The 16373-nt window shown below is 40.0% G+C and overlaps 1 protein-coding gene across 2 annotated transcripts in view; it reads left to right on the top strand.

Moving 5' to 3' along the window:
- LOC124718935 (protein Lilipod) overlaps positions 1–12382 on the top strand; it is a 348987-nt gene extending 336605 nt beyond the window's left edge. Inside the window, exon 13 of one of the 2 annotated variants that reach the window (XM_047244598.1) lies at positions 11461–12382. The gene's annotated coding sequence lies outside the window, so the exon portion shown is untranslated. The remainder of the gene's footprint in view (positions 1–11460) is intronic. The other variant, XM_047244599.1, reaches the window with a different exon arrangement.
- The last annotated feature ends 3991 nt before the right edge of the window (positions 12383–16373 follow it).

The raw sequence follows: 16373 nt of genomic DNA, 5'->3' as shown, positions 1-16373 counted from the left end.
CTTTGTAGAAAAATAATTTAGAAATGCTCTTTCTGGTAAAAATAAAGTTTGATGTGAAAAAAAATTGTGTTTATGAGTTTTTTTACAAAATGCTATTTACTTTCTGGACATTCCTCCTGCAATACAAAACTTCTAGCAATGCTCTATCCACTGATACGTCTCCTCTTTTCTGTACGTCTAGTAGTTTTCCCACACTTGTGATCGGAACATACGGAGGTACTTGCAAATAACCGTGTAAATTGCCTAGTTGTTTGCTTGCAGGGCGCTGATAACCACGCCATTGAGCGCCCTACTAACCAAACATCATCATCATCATGTTTGCTTGCAGCTGTGATAATTGATTCGCTCCCAACTGACTTTCAGTACGCAGTGAAGTGTGTGTTGTTCTGAAAGTTCCTGGCAGATTAAACCTGTGCACTGGACTGGGAGGACAGCAGAAGAGGGGTCCTGACAGATGGGAAACTGTGAGCAAGAGCCTCCAGGTGTGCCCACATACCTCATTTAGTAAGACTAGTCCCTGCGAATGGGACTGTGTTCGAGTCTCGATCCCGTGCTCTGTTTTAGGCTGCCGGGAAGTGTTTGATAGAAATGTATAAAGACGAGTATGATACAGGTAGTAAAATATGTTTCTTAAAAATGTGTGGAGTATGGACCAGGTTCTAACCGGGGAGTCCATTGCACCTCGGCAACATTACTCAAAACAGTTTATTATTGGCAAATGAATTTAACCGTCCTTAAAGTAGCACTGCAGATTTGTTGTGTTCCATGAAGAATATTAAGCTTAGAAAGAAATTCGCTAATGTGTATATCCTGGTTTCAGCTGTATTAGATGTGTACATACTATCTATTAAACAATGGAAAATCGAGGCTGGAGCATAGGCGATAGTGTGAAAAGGATAGATTGGAAATCATTGTATAGAGGAGATTTGAGATGCAGAGAGGCACAACAAAAAGACTGCAATACATTTGAGCTTTTGATCGAAAGGCCTTCTTCCGAAGTGGAAAACGTGCACACGAGAGTGTGAGGGGAGAGTGGGCATGTTGTATAATTCCAATGAAGGCCTTTTTGGCTGAAAGCTTACTTGTTTGACAGTCTTTTTGTTGTGCCTCTCTGCGACTCAACATCTGCACTGTACGGTGAGTAGCAATCTATCCTTTTCGTAATAATGTCGTGTTTTCCATGAATGGTGAACTTTTGGGCAGACCTTGAGGAGAGGTAGTGAAACAGCACAGGAAAAGAAAACTATCAGTGTCTGCATTTATATGGACGAGTGAAACGTGTGGACGTAAAGCATTTACCACGAATTGCTGCACCAGCCTTTGTTAACACTATTCCTATTCCAAAATCTTGCACATGTCAGCTATTGATCTTTGCTTTTTCACAATTGCAGTAGAGGAGGAAGGTTAAAAGCAGGACATTAATTACTGATGAACAACATATACTGAAGAAAGGCTTTGGTTTTCGGTGACTGTGTACATTTATCATCACTTAACACTTCCGGACTGAGATGCTGTGGTCCATACATAAAACTCTCCCCCGACGTTGACTGCGGAAGGTATCCTCTGAGAACAATGGTCGAACTGCAACGAGAGCGCGAGTGAGCGCCGTATATATAAGCCGTCCAGAGGGCGCCGCTGTCAATAACGTGACGTTGGCTGTTCTATGATCTCTGATATTGCTAACTTTCTCTTTTGAAATTAATCGATTGTCATGCTGTTGCTGCAATGTTGACAGCCATATCTTATCCAGCTTAATGCCTTCATCTTTACTATTAAAATTTTTGCAGTGTTTGGCAATCTCAATGGCCTCTCTGTACATTTGCGTATAATAATACGACACCTTTGCTATGACGGTCGTCTCACTAAACTTTATTTCATGATCATCTTCCTGAAACACGTTCTGCTATGGCCGGAGGCGGCAGTTCCTTTTTTGTTCACCCAGACAGGTGTTGACACTTCTTTTTGTTGTGCCTATATAGACCTATCCACAACTGCATGGAATTTTATAGGCACCTGGTGTTGCTAGAGGATGTCGTTTATCTTATGCAGATCTGAAACATTCTTTTATTTTCGTGGTGCGTCTGAAAACAGTTTCCACATCGTATTTGCTTAAAATATTTCCAATGCGATCAGTGACCTTACTAATAAATGGTGAGAACACTTTCCCCTCGGGTCGGTGTCGATCCTCGTCCGTCCCGGTTGTCAGTATGTACGGACCACGGCATCTCAGCCCAGAAATGTTAAGTGGTGACATCACCTGCTGTGAAAGCCTTCATTCTATGATGTGTACATTTACATGGGCGTTTCATATTTCAACAGCTATAACATCTCAGGTGTTTGCTCATCGCAGTGGTATATGAAACTATTAGAGGCTTTCACAAATGCCCATATAGGGAAGGTAATGTCTGTAATGTATGATTTATGCAATGGAAAAAAGTGCTTAATAACTATCACATTAGCTACTTGATACAGTCTACTGTAAAATTGGGCAAAGAGGAGACTGTGTAATCGAAGTCAAAATGGTTTTTATTTGTGTGTTTATTGTATTAAATGCTCCTTTGATAATTGTGAAACAGCTCTCAATATTATGAAAAGTATAGTTGCTGCTCACCATATAGTAGAGATGCTGAGTCACAGGTAGGGACGACAAAATGACTACGAGAAAGTAAGCTATAAGTCCGCTTCAGAAATGGACACACACACACACACACACACACACACACACACACACACACACACACACGGGGGGGGGGGGGGGGGGGCAGCAAGATGCAGTCGAGAGGCTAGACGTAGGGCAGGCTAGGCTTTGAGCAGGGATGGGGGGGGCATTAGCGGAAAAGGAGAGGAGTGAAATACTGTGGGTGCCTTGGTGGAATAGAGGGCTGGAATGGGAACAGGGACTGGGCTAGATGGGTAGGACAATGAGTAATGAAGGTTGAGGCCAGGAGGGTTACGGAAAATCATATATTACAGGGAGAGTTCCCATCTGTGCAGTTCAGAAAAGCTGGAGTAGGTGGGAAGGCTGTGGAGCAGTGACAGAAATTAAGAACATCATGTTGGGCTGCGTGTTTAATAATGGGATGGTCCAGCTTTTACCCAGTCACAGTTTGTCAGTGGCCATTCGTGTGGACAAAAAGTTTGCCGGTTATCGTGCCCACGTATAATGTAGCACAGTGGTTACAGCTTTCCTTGTAGATTATGTGACTGGTTTCACAGGTAGCCCTGCCTTGGATGGGATAGGTGATGTTTTTGCCTCAACAGAGTATGTGGTGGTGGTGGTGGTGGTGGTGGTGGTGGTGGTGGTGCTGCTGCTGCTGGTTGGAGGATGTATGGGACAGGTCTTGCATCTAGGATTATTAGAGGGCTATGAGCCATGAGGCAAGAAGTTGAGAGCAGACGTTGTGAAGTGATGGACGAGTATATTGTGTAGATTCAGTGGATGGCGGAATACCAGTGTGGGAGGGGGAGGGGAGGATAGTGGGTAGAACATTCTTCATTTCGAGGCACGACGAGAGGTAGTCGAAACCCTTGCGGAGAATACGATTCTCACGAGGGGAATGCACCTCTGTGGCCGGTGGGACTTTGGGAGATGGTGGGTGACCGGACAGGTAAGGTACGGGAGATCTGTTTTTGTACGTAGTTGGGAAGGTACGGCGGCCTCAGTAACCCCTTCAGTATATTTAAGAAGGGGCTGCTCCTCACTACAGATGGGACGGCCGTGGGTGGCTAGGCTACAGGAGGGACTTCTCGGTACGGAATGGGTGACAGCTGTCGATGGCAGGCTTTGATCTCTTCACAGTGCAAAATCTGTGTTCACTTCATGTTATTAAAGATCTGAGGTACACGTGTAAATGCAAAGATGGTGATTCACAATGCTGTCTCCTAGGTTAGATCTTAGACACGAGTTAGTCTTGTTCATTTGCTTTGGACTGCTGTAACAGATTGACAAAATAATGGTCTAACAACTTCTAGCGTGTGCTTGATAATGGCATAAGAGCCAAAAGTGTAGATAGTTCAGTAGATAAATATAGTAATACACAGTCAAATAGTGATTTAATATTTTAAAAACCGTACTTTTTGTACAGCATTTTGTTCTGTGGATTTCTTGGATCTCACAAGCACCTATGACATCTATATTATTATATTGACATATAATAGAGGGAAACATTCCACGTGGGAAAAATATATCTAAAACATATCATATATATGTCTGCTTGTGTCTGTGTATGTGCGGATGGATATGTGTGTGTGTGGGTGGGTGTATACCTGTCCCTTTTCCCCCCTAAGGTAAGTCTTTCTGCTCCCAGGATTGGAATGACTCCTTACCCTCTCCCTTAAAAACCACATCCTTTCGTCTTTCCCTCTCCTTCCCTCTTTCCTGATGAAGCAACCGTGGGTTGCAAAAGCTTGAATTTTGTGTGTGTGTTTGTGTTTGTTAGTGTCTCTGTCAACATACCAACACTTTAGTTTGGTTGGTTACATCACCTTTGTTTTTATTATATAGACAGTACTACATTCTCTTCTGGCCACTCCATTACTCACAACTCACCTCAAATAACAAAATCATTTAATGCGAATAACAGCAGACTGCATAAACAAATGCCGTGCACATTGAGGCGAGTGTGAAGTGATGTGAGGAGAATGCCAGCTTCCTCCTGTGGCTCGCAGAAAGACAGGTGTTGGCAGAACACGAGTGAGGAACTTACCGGAACACACCCGACGACCATCTACACTAGTGGAAGTGCTCTGTCGCTGATACTTGTTCACTGTATCGTGAACACACATTTTAGGCGTATAATGTTATATCTGTTCTTATTATTCAGTGATGCTTTTTATGCAGGTAATTTAAATTTATTCGAGAAAATGTGTTAGTATTTTTGCAATAGATTTTAAAAAGTTTCTCAAAAGCAGGAATCTTACTTTTTTTTAAATGCTTAACATTGTATCTGGATCATCTCATTGATTTTTTGCATCATCACTGCATTATTTACAGAAAATTCCTGGATTCATTTTTTAAACATTGAAAAACTTCATGTGCTTCAGGATTTTTCAAAATAAACAGCATAATCAACTTTCTGTAAAACAATGGAAAATCCAGGATGTAATGTAACAGTATTATGGAAATGATAGTTGCTATTTGCGGTATAGAGGAAATGCTGATATTGTAATAATGTAACTTTTCATAAATTTGTTCACTTTGCACTGTGGTACATCACATTCTACCACACAGTTCTGTAAAGCGTAGCAGTGTTACAACATTGCACAATTTGACAACACATTACTGCTTGCCGAGCTTGTAAGATACTCGGAATAATATCTCCCACCGAAAAGCTCTCGACACTGAGTAAACGATAATACAATTAGAAGAAAGTACATTACAAAGATTTACACGAGCTAGTATAGGATAATTTTTGCTGCTTGTAGGATTTTTGTGTGCTAGTTATGTTAACTTGAAATTTTACAAAATTGTATGAAAAAAAGATAATTGTTCTATACTGTATGTAGAAAAAGTATATAAAAACACACAAGAAAATACTAGTATTCATCTTTCTAGATGTGACAAGATCATTTGGATCACCAAACAGTGAGGTCATTACTCTCGCCGGATTAGATAAGGCCAGTGAAGGAAGTCGGCTGTGCACTTTCTAAGGAACTGTCCTGGCATTTGCCTGAAGAGATTTAGGGAAATCACAGAAAACCTAAATCGGGATGGGCAGATGTGGATTTGAATCTTCGTCCTCCTGAATGGGAGTCCAGTGTACTAACCACTGCACCACCCCACTTGGTTATAGTCATAGGCAGCTACGTATTTTTCTTTTGGGAAGTGCACAGTTTTATGTTTATAAACATTTAAAGCAAGTTGTCAACGTTTGCACTACCACGGAATCTTATCGAGGTTTGACTGAATATTTGTACAGCTTCATCGAGATAGTAAGTCATCGTAGGTAGCTGCATCGTCAGCGAAAAGCCGTAGGTTACTATTAATATTGTCTGCGAGATCATTAATATAAGACATAAACAGCAAGGGACCGAACACACTATCCTGGATTACACCCAAAGTTGCTTCTACAGCTGATGACTCTCCACCCAAGATAATATGCTCCATCCTCTTTACCAAGAAGTCCTCAATCCAGTCACAAATTTCACTCGATACCCCCTACGATCATAGTTTTGACAGTAAGCGTAGATGTGGTAATGAATCGAATCCTTTTAAGAAATCGAGAAATACTGTATCTACCTGATTGCCGGCCTTCAGGATGTCGTGTGAAAAAAGTGAGAGCTGGGTTTGACATGATGTGTGTCTCCAAACTCCATGCTGGTTGGCAGGGAGGTGGCAGTCATTATGTTCAAGATATCTCATTACGTTTGAGCTCAGAATTTGTTCCAACATCGCACAACAAATGCAGTTTTAATGATTTCGGTTGTTGTTGTTGTTGTTGTTGTCCTCAGTCCTGAGACTGGTTTGATGCAGCTCTCCATGCTACCCTTTCCTGGGCAAGCTTCTTCATCTCCCAGTACTTACTGCAACCTACATCCTTCTGAATCTGCTTAGTGTATTCATCTCTTGGTCTCTACGATTTTTACCCTCCATGCAGCCCTCCAATGCTAAATTGGTGATCCCTTGATGCCTCAGAACATGTCCTACTAACCGGTCCCTTCTTTTTGTCAAGTTGTGCCACAAATTCCTCATCTCCCCAATTCTATTCAATACCTCCTCATTAGTTATGTGATCTACCCATCTAATCTTCAGCATTCTTCTGTAGCACCACATTTCGAAAGCATCTATTCTCTTCTTGTCTAAACTATTTATCGTCCATGTTTCACTTCCATAGATGGCTACACTCCATACAAATACTTTCAGAAACGACTTCCTGACAATTAAATCTATACTCGATGTTAACAAATTTCTCTTCTTCAGAAACACTTTCCTTGCCATTGCCAGTCTACATTTTATATCCTCTCTACTTCGACCATCATCAGTTATTTTGCTCCCCAAATAGCAAAACTCCTTTACTACTTTAAGTGTCTCATTTCCTAATCTAATTCCCTCAGCATCACCCAACTTAATTCGACTACATTCCATTATCCTCATTTCGCTTCTGTTTATGTTCATATTATATCCTCCTTTCAAGACACTGTCCATTCCGTTCAACTGCTCTTCCAAGTCCTTTGCTGTCTCTGACAGAATTACAATGTCATCGGCGAACCTCAACGTTTGTATTTCTTCTCCATGGACTTTAATACCTACTCCGAATTTTTCTTTTGTTTCCTTTACTGCTTGCTCAATATACAGATTGAATAACATCAGGGACAGGCTACAACCCTGTCTCACTCCCTTCCCAACCGCTGCTTCCCTTTCATGCCCCTCAACCCTTATAACTGCCATCTGGTTTCTGTACAGATTGTAAATAGCCTTTCGCTCCCTGTATTTTACCCCTGCCACCTTTCGAATTTGAAAGAGAGTATTACAGTCAACATTGTCAAAAGCTTTCACTAAGACTACAAATGCTAGAAATGTAGGTTTGCCTTTCCTTACTCTATTTTCTAAGGTAAGTCGTACGGTCAGTATTGCCTTACGTGTTCCAACATTTCTGCGGAATCCAAACTGATCTTCGCCGAGGTCGGCTTGTACCAGTTTTTCCATTCTCCTGTAAAGAATTCGCGTTGGTATTTTGCTGCTGTGACTTGTTAAACTGATTGTTCGGTAATTTTCACATCTGTCAACACCTGCTTTCTTTGGGATTATAATTATTGTATTCTTCTTGAAGTCTGAGGGAATTTCGCCTGTCTCATACATCTTGCTCACTAGATGGTAGAGTTTTGTCAGGACTGGCTCTCCCAAGGCTATCAGTAGTTCTAATGGAATGTTGTCTAACCCCGCGGCCTTGTTTCGACTCGGGTCTTTCAGTGCTCTGTCAAACTCTTCACGCAGTATTGTATCTCCCATTTCATCTTCATCTACATCCTCTTCCATTTCCATAATATTGTCCTCAAGTACGTCACCCTTGTATAGACCCTCTATATACTCCTTCCACCTTTCTGCTTTCCCTTCTTGGCTTAGAACTGGGTTTCCATCTGAGCTCTTGATATTCATACAAGTGTTTCTCTTTTCTCCAAAGGCCTCTTTAATTTTTCTGTAGGCAGTATCTATCTTGCCCCTAGTGAGATAAGCCTCTACATCCTAACATTTGTCCTCTAGCCATCCCTACATCTCTTGGACGACCCTTTTTGAAAACGCGAATGATCTTCCGTAGTACGACCAGGAGTAAATGGTATAGGGAGACGGTGAAAAAGTCCAGTTATGACGCCCGGTGCTGCCTATTTAGTATTTAATATTATGAAAGATCGTAAAGTTATATGTCAAACTGCACAATAGAAATGAGAAATATTTTCGCAAATAGTTGAACATTTGCAGTTTATGTTTCCATAGTTACCTGTTATCAATGTTAATTAGTTCTGCAATGAATGATAAAATAATTTATCAGTATATTAACAGTTATGATCTGAAGATGGTGCTCACAGTATTATGATAGGTCTGTGGCATGCTCCTTTCTTATATTCTGAAGTGTTGTAGTTATGTTAATGGGAAAACACCTCTCTCTGCATTGTCAGAATCAGATTTAAATATGTCTTCTTGAGCAGTGCTCGATCTTTCACTGCTCCCTCACAGATGTGTAATTAAATTTTCTATGCATTCTTCCACAGCGCTTTCATTTTTGGCTGCGTCTCTGATGAAACTTCCAGTACTGTTCACAATTTTTGTCCACGTCTTGCTTGCCATTTGATTGATAGCTGCTACAAGAAAAGTTTGTTTCAGAGATGGTGAATTTTGTATTGTTTCCAGCAACGTAATTTTTTACTTATGTCTGTATCCCTTCAATGGTATTGAAACGACAGTGGTGTGGAGGAAGCCAGTTTCATGCTCGTGCCTTTTAGCAATTTCATCAATTACGTATGTTGGAAATTGTGGTTTCTGTTGTGCCACAGTTTTGAGTAATTCCACATTCTTCAAAGTTTCTCTGAAATCCACTTTTCATCGTTTCAGCCACCGAATGACACGTCGTTTTTTCATTGCCAATGTTGGTGTCTTATCGTGAACAATGGAACGATAAAGGACACGGTCTGTGATGGTCAGATTTATCATAAGCAATGTCTCGTATCACTTTTGAAAAATCAAACTGTTCATCTATAGTAATCACCTGCCTTTTCGAATAAAATATTATCGAGCAGTTTTGCACGAAATTGCCCAATACACGTGCGTGTAAAACAATAGTTTGCCTTTCTTTTCCAGAAACACTGGCACGGTTCCCTCAGGTGTTCCATCATTCCAGCTTCTACATACTGAATGGTTTGGCACTGGCTCAAGTTTCATCTATCCACACTATACTTTCAAATCCCATACCCACAACGCTATGCAGAAATCTACACTGTCGTGCAACTACATCTGTCCTTTCCACCCGTTAAACACTGAGTAACTGAAGCCTATATTTTTCAGCAGTGTACATAATGAAGATACGCTTCCTTTAAAAAATCACCTTTTTTGATGTGACACAAGTTTAGATAGAGGATGTTCCCTTCTCTTATAATAGCTACGTACGTGACGACAGGTAGTGTCTTTCTCGAAATCCTCCTCGGCCGCTCCTTTTCCGGTGTGTGCAGCCGTGTCGTGCCACTCTCACCACAACCTACACTGTACTGTCCTTTCCCTCTCGTTGTATCAGTGCTCTCGCTTGCTTCCGATGCTACTGCAGTCCTCTTAACAACCTGAGCAACAGGAAATAATGTCTCATCTTTTTCCTCACCACACACACGAATTTGCGGGTCTGGCTCTGTAACATGCATTTCTTCCTCCGTTTCGCTTCATGTGTTGGGCTGCCACTACTCGTTGCACTGGATATTGCTTAAAAGGTAGCAGAAACAATAAACACCAGAAACAAAATAAACTGTGAACTGAAGTATTAACACACGTGACGAAACACCAGCACCAGTTGCACGTGAGACTGCCGCTTGTACATCAGGTTTACAGAGTGGCAGTGTGGCTCCTGTGCGGTCTGTAATTAGCTGGCTGCCTGTGCTCGCTATGCACAGAACGACGCTGTACTTCAGAAGATATGATGTCGTGAAGAATGAGATGCATAAAAACTTGTTTTTGCCTAAAATGGAGCAGAAATTACTCAGACTGTATTCATTCCGTGTTCTGTAGTGAGAACACTTATTGACTTCTAACATACTTTAAGCATAATTTCCAACCTATTCTCAATTACAGCCTTAATGTCAAATACTAACTCATTTGTAAAGTAAATGGATGTTTGAAGTTGTTTTATACATACGAGTTAAATTTTTAGTGTCAGCGGTCTACTTATGTTAAGACAAAAGCACCAGATAGAAAGTTCCATTTTGATTACTCGTCGAGAACAGGTGCGCCGTGTGGTAGTTGCTTTTACGTATTGCGTTGTATACGTCGTGTGTCACTGAGTGCTCTATTAATATTACCAAAAGTACAGTAAAATGGCTAATTTTACATCTGTATGAATTGCAGTTTGTAATTCTCTAAAGAGATCTCTGCATCATCTTTGGTTATTGTGTGTGCAGTACTCTCCCTTCCCGTTATCTTGTTTTCTACATTGCTAGATTACCAATATTCCAGTTATTTTATTTATTTATTTATTGAGAACATTAACCAATTCCAGGAATATGGAGGATACTTAATTCTCAATTAACCAGGATTGCATATCTGGATACACATTACGTCGATATGTAAGACTTTGGAACGTATATCGTGTTCCGACATTATGAAATACCTTGAAGAAAATGGTGTATATATATGTAACTGGCTCTGATCCAGATAATATCATTCTTGTTAAACCCACCTACATAGGGAGCGATGACTGTCGTAATAAAATTGGAGCTAGAATCAAAAGATTTAGGTGTTTGTTTTTCACATGTGCAGTTTGAAAGAGAAACGGTTGAAAAATAGTCTGAAAGTGTTTCTGTGAATCCTCTGCCAAATACTTAAATGTGAATAACTGAGTTATCATGTAGATATAGATGTCACCTTATGCTGGAGTCAATAGGAATGATGTGTGTGTTTACAGTGTATTTGTGATGCTGACAGCCTGTCTTTGTAGCTGAACTTAGATTGTGGGGCATCTTTAAATTGAATAGTGTTGGCAATGAACTCACAATATTCTCTGGTTGTCTGAACAACTAAAAACAAATATAATTACTCTTCATCTTTTTAAGTCATTTCCTTCTAAAAACTGCCACTTAATCATCTACATTTTACTATGTAAACTTTACATCTAATCGCTATAAAATTTATATTTTAGCTTTCGTGATTGCTTTTGTTGTATTACACATTAATGAATTTTTACTGCATTGTTACCAATTTAAAATTATTGTTGTGCTGGAGTATAGGTGCGAATTAGGATGTGTAAAGTTTTGTCTCTTCTTTTTCAGGTTGGAGTGTGTTATGCATCACTGGGAACAGAATTAAAAGTGCCAATGTATATAGCCCAAGCAAAGTAACAAGGAAGAAAATTGAGAGCTTTTTTGCACTTAAAACTGGAATCTGTTCATGTTGAGGACTGTTTTATAGGGTTATTTTCCTGGTGGACGTATGCAAGAGAGTTAGGTGAATTATGCAATTCTTTGTGGAGACTGCATTTCTATCCTCAAAATCATAAAAATTGCTCTATTTGTGAGTTCAAATTTTGAAAAGAGAGAGAGAGAGAGAGTGTGTGTGTGAGAGTGTGAAGCATTTTGATATTAGAAATGTTTGGCCTCTGGTGATTATGAGACATTTTGAATGTACATGTAGAAGTAAATCCCAAGTAGCAACAAAGCTCACAAAGTCTTGCAGAGAATTTTTGAAACTGTCCATAAAATGGGAAAATTTTTGTTGCCCAAGCACAGTGAAAACTTCTTGCATTTTATTGTGAAGCAAAGGAAAGATATTAAACATTTGATATTGTTTTTCTGTAAGTGCACCCACTTTATTGATGTTATGGAGCTGTATATTGAAACATCTTTTTATGTACTGAAATCGTTCCTCAATTATTTAAATATGTGTGGAAGAATGAGTATGTGTGAGGATTGTTTGTACTAAGTTATTTGAGCCTTCAGGGCAGATTTTATTTATTTTTTATTGATATATATATATACACATCTATATAAATGATATGTATTATACTACAGGGAACTTTTAACTTAAGACTGATTAAGCAATTGCAGTATGAAAGTGGCATTCTGTTCTTAAATGTCATTTTTCATGTTTTAGTAACTGTTTAGCAGGTATTTTTCCTGTATACTTGGCTGATCCGTAACTTGAAAGGCCACAAAAAGCATTAATTACATAATAAATGAAGAAAGAGGAACTCTTTTTGTGTGTGTACTTGCATTTATATAATTTTGTGATATGTGTGTAAATGTAACAAGCAATGAGATGATGTCGATTATAAGGTAGAAGTCTACCTCCAGAGTTTACTTGTTGAAGTTTGAAAGTAAAACTTTCCTGGAAAAAAAGTTGGCTGTGAAAGCATGAGTTAACAGTTCCTTCTCTATGCTGCCACAGCTCTTTCACAACTTCTTGACACATTAAAATGTGTGCCAGATACTGTCTGCAAAAGGTAAGAGCCCAGGTTCCAGTATGCCCGACACACAAACATAACCTGCCAGGAAGGAGAGCACGTACTTTCTAAGAAATGTTTGCTACTTCTAATGTTGAAGAGAGGATCTTTTCCTACTCTGTGTGACTCAGTTTTATTTCCAAATATGGACATAATGTCACATTGAGAGCCAATAATCACAGTGGCACTTCTACTAGAATTATTTTCAGTCACTGGTCACATGTGATCTTTATTGTGACTGATTTTGCCATTAGCCTTCTATACATGTTACAGTAAATATAAAAGAAAAACTAAAGTTAGTGACTGCACTACAACAAACACAATAAACCTACAATTCACATTTGTATAGCCTCTGTGAGTAACGTAGGTACAGTGTGCAAACATACTAATTTTTTTCTACTATTCAGTACAACATGTATTGTTGTTGTAAGGTTTTTCTGTACAGCATGCACATGTCACAGTTTGAAAGTGATGCAGGTGGATGGTATTGGCATTGTTATGCAGAGTACACCAGGAGGAATGGTAAGTATTCAGGAAAAAGATCATTTCGAGCAAAAGAGTCTAGTAAACACCGGCTCTAAAATGCACACCTTGAGAGCTGTGAGCAGTTATTCATCTTCAATATTGTGAAACAAATTTCTTCTACTGGAAGCCCTTCACTTTCCATATTCTGGGATGAGGTGGTATGGACCAAAACGAGAAAAAATTACCTGGTAAACATGGACTCTACAATGCCTACTTTGAGAGCTTTGAGCACTTGTTCAGTAGAAGAGATTTGCCTCACAGTATCGAAGATAAAGTAGCACTCGTAACCCTCGAGGTACACATTTTGGAGCACGTGTTTCCTAAACATTCTTTATTCAGTTGATCATTAACCATTCCTCGTGGAACATCCTGTACAACCATACATAGACAAAGAAGGTAATGTGACTTCATAATGTCTAGTATACTGACTAATATACTTTTAAAATACAAATTTGAACAAAAAACAATCAATATTATGTAAACTAATTTTTCAAAAGTAAGAAATAAATCAGATTGAGGAAACATTTTGTGGGGCTTCAAATCATGCTTGCAATAGTGTACAGATCTTTTTACTAAAAATGTGAGTAAGCAAAGAGGATGATGATGATGAGGAGGAGGAGGAGGAATGTTGAGGATGTGAGGATGAGGATGATATGAGCATGATATGAGGATATGGTGGTGGTGAGGAGGGAGGTAGCTCTTGTGTGAGAGAGAGAGACTACTTCTTGCAGCACCACCACCACCACCACCTTCTGTTTCCTGCTGCTTGAAGGATTCTCTGTTGAAACATTTTTGAGACTGGAAAATCGTTGGAACGTTTTTGCACCTTTGGGTCTAGACAATAGCAATATGTCAAGGCCACATTACAGCAGACTGCACGGCCTGTATAATCAACCAGACAAATATCCTCTAGTACTCTTTAAAATTCCAGGATTTTGAAATTAAACATTGAACTTTAAATTCTCAGTTGACACCTCATTGGCTGTACATGATTTCCAACTTCATTGAAAATTGCTTCAAAACATTCTTTGATCTATATTATTTCTTACTTTCAGACAAATGATTTCACATCACTTTGATCCCCCACCTTCCTTCTTTTTCCTCTTCAAGTTTTGTTCAGAAAGAATAAAGCCAAATGAAAAGATGCGGATACATTTGGCGATCGCAAACACAGCAAGACTCGGTTAGGAAAAAATGTCAGTGCCTACAAAGATTTTTTTTACTATACTTTAAATTTATACTTGTTTATATAGACTGACATGTTACATAAAACATAGCAATGCCGTTTAACATTGTCACATGTAAAACTTGAAATATATATAGGAGTGTCATAAGCAGTATTTTAAGAATATGCACAAGTACAGTGCCCTCTCGATTACTTTATTTCTCAGTTTTCATCTGCAAGAACTAATTATTATGTATCTAATAATTTATACAAATGGATGTCTCTTCTTACACCTTAAAATTGTATCTGCGCAGCATTTACTACAACACACCAGTCGACGATTTTTGCATCCTTCTTAACGGAAAGCGCCACGGTAGAGCGTCTGTAGTTTCCATAAGAACGTGCTGCTATTCACGGTACGTCGTCTGACGTGGCAGTGTTTGCCTGTCGATATTGCAACCTCGTCGGAGAGTAGCCCACTGCCACATCTTTGGAATGGCGTCTATGCTAACCAAATTTCCCTCAAATCATTAAGCACCCTAACTTCTTTCAAACAATTATATCACCCATTTGTCCGTTTCCCCTTTTTGGTTGACTATGAAAATTTGGATAAAACCTATTGTGTAATTTATAGGGAGTCATTACGTTCAATTGTCTGGCAAATAAGCAGCTCTTCAGTGTTACCTCATGTGTTTTGCTTATTTTGACACATCCTGGCAGATTCCCCCCATGAACCATGGACCTTGCCGTTGGTGGGGAGGCTTGTGTGCCTCAACGATACAGATAGCTGTACTGTAGGTGCAACCACAATGGAGGGGTATCTGTTGAGAGGCCAGACAAATGTGTGGTTCCTGAAGAGGGGCAGCAGCCTTTTCAGTAGTTGCAGGGGCAACAGTCTGGATGATTGATTGATCTGGCCCTGTAACACTAACCAAAACGGCCTTGCTGTGCTGGTGCTGCGAACGGCTGAAAGCAAGGGGAAACTACGGCCGTAATTTTTCCCGAGGGCATGCAGCTTTACTGTATGATTAAATGATGATGGCGTCCTCTTGGGTAAAATATTCCGGAGGTAAAATAGTCCCCCATTCGGATCTCCGGGCGGGGACTACTCAAGAGGATGCCGCTATCAGGAGAAAGAAAACTGGCGTTCCACGGATCGGAGCGTGGAACGTCAGATCCCTTAATCGGGCAGGTAGGCTAGAAAATTTAAAAAGGGAAATGGATAGGTTTAAGTTAGATATAGTGGGAATTAGTGAAGTTCAGTGGCAGGAGGAACAAGACGTCTGGTCAGGTGACTACAGGTTTATAAATACAAAATCAAATAGGGGTAATGCAGGAGTAGGTTTAATAATGAATAAAAAAATAGAAATGTGGGTAAGCTACTACAGTCAGCATAGTGAACACATTACTGTGGCCAAGATAGACACAAAGCCCACGCCAACTACAGTAGTACAAGTTTACGAGGTGCATTCAAGTTCTAAGGCCTCCTATTTTTTTTTCTTATTAACTACTCACCCGAAATCGATGAAACTGGCGTTATTTCTCGACGTAATCGCCCTGCAGACGTACACATTTTTCACAATGCTGACACCATGATTCCGTGGCAGCGGCGAAGGCTTCTTTAGGAGTCTGTTTTGACCACTGGAAAATTGCTGAGGCAATAGCAGCACGGCTGGTGACTGTGCGGCCACGGAGAGTGTCTTTCATTGTTGGAAAAAGCCAAAAGTCACTAGGAGCCAGGTCAGGTGAGTAGGGAGCATGAGGAATCACTTCAAAGTTATCATGAAGAAACTGTTGTGTAACGTTAGCTCTATGTGCGGGAGCGTTGTCTTGGTGAAACAGCGCACGCACAGCCCTTCCCGGCCATTTTTGTTACAGTGCAGGAAGGAATTTGTTCTTCAAAACATTTTTGTAGGATGCACCTGTTACCGTAGTGCCCTTTGGAACACAATGGGTAAGGATTACATCCTTGGTGTCCCAGAACATGGACACCATCATTTTTTCAGCACTGGCGGTTACCCGAAATTTTTTTGGTGGCGGTGAACCTGTGTGCT

The sequence above is a fragment of the Schistocerca piceifrons genome, chromosome 10 (assembly GCF_021461385.2).
Source record: "Schistocerca piceifrons isolate TAMUIC-IGC-003096 chromosome 10, iqSchPice1.1, whole genome shotgun sequence".
NCBI lineage: Eukaryota > Metazoa > Arthropoda > Insecta > Orthoptera > Acrididae > Schistocerca > Schistocerca piceifrons.
Note: the sequence above shows the minus strand (reverse complement) of the source record. Positions and strands in the feature narration are given on the sequence as shown.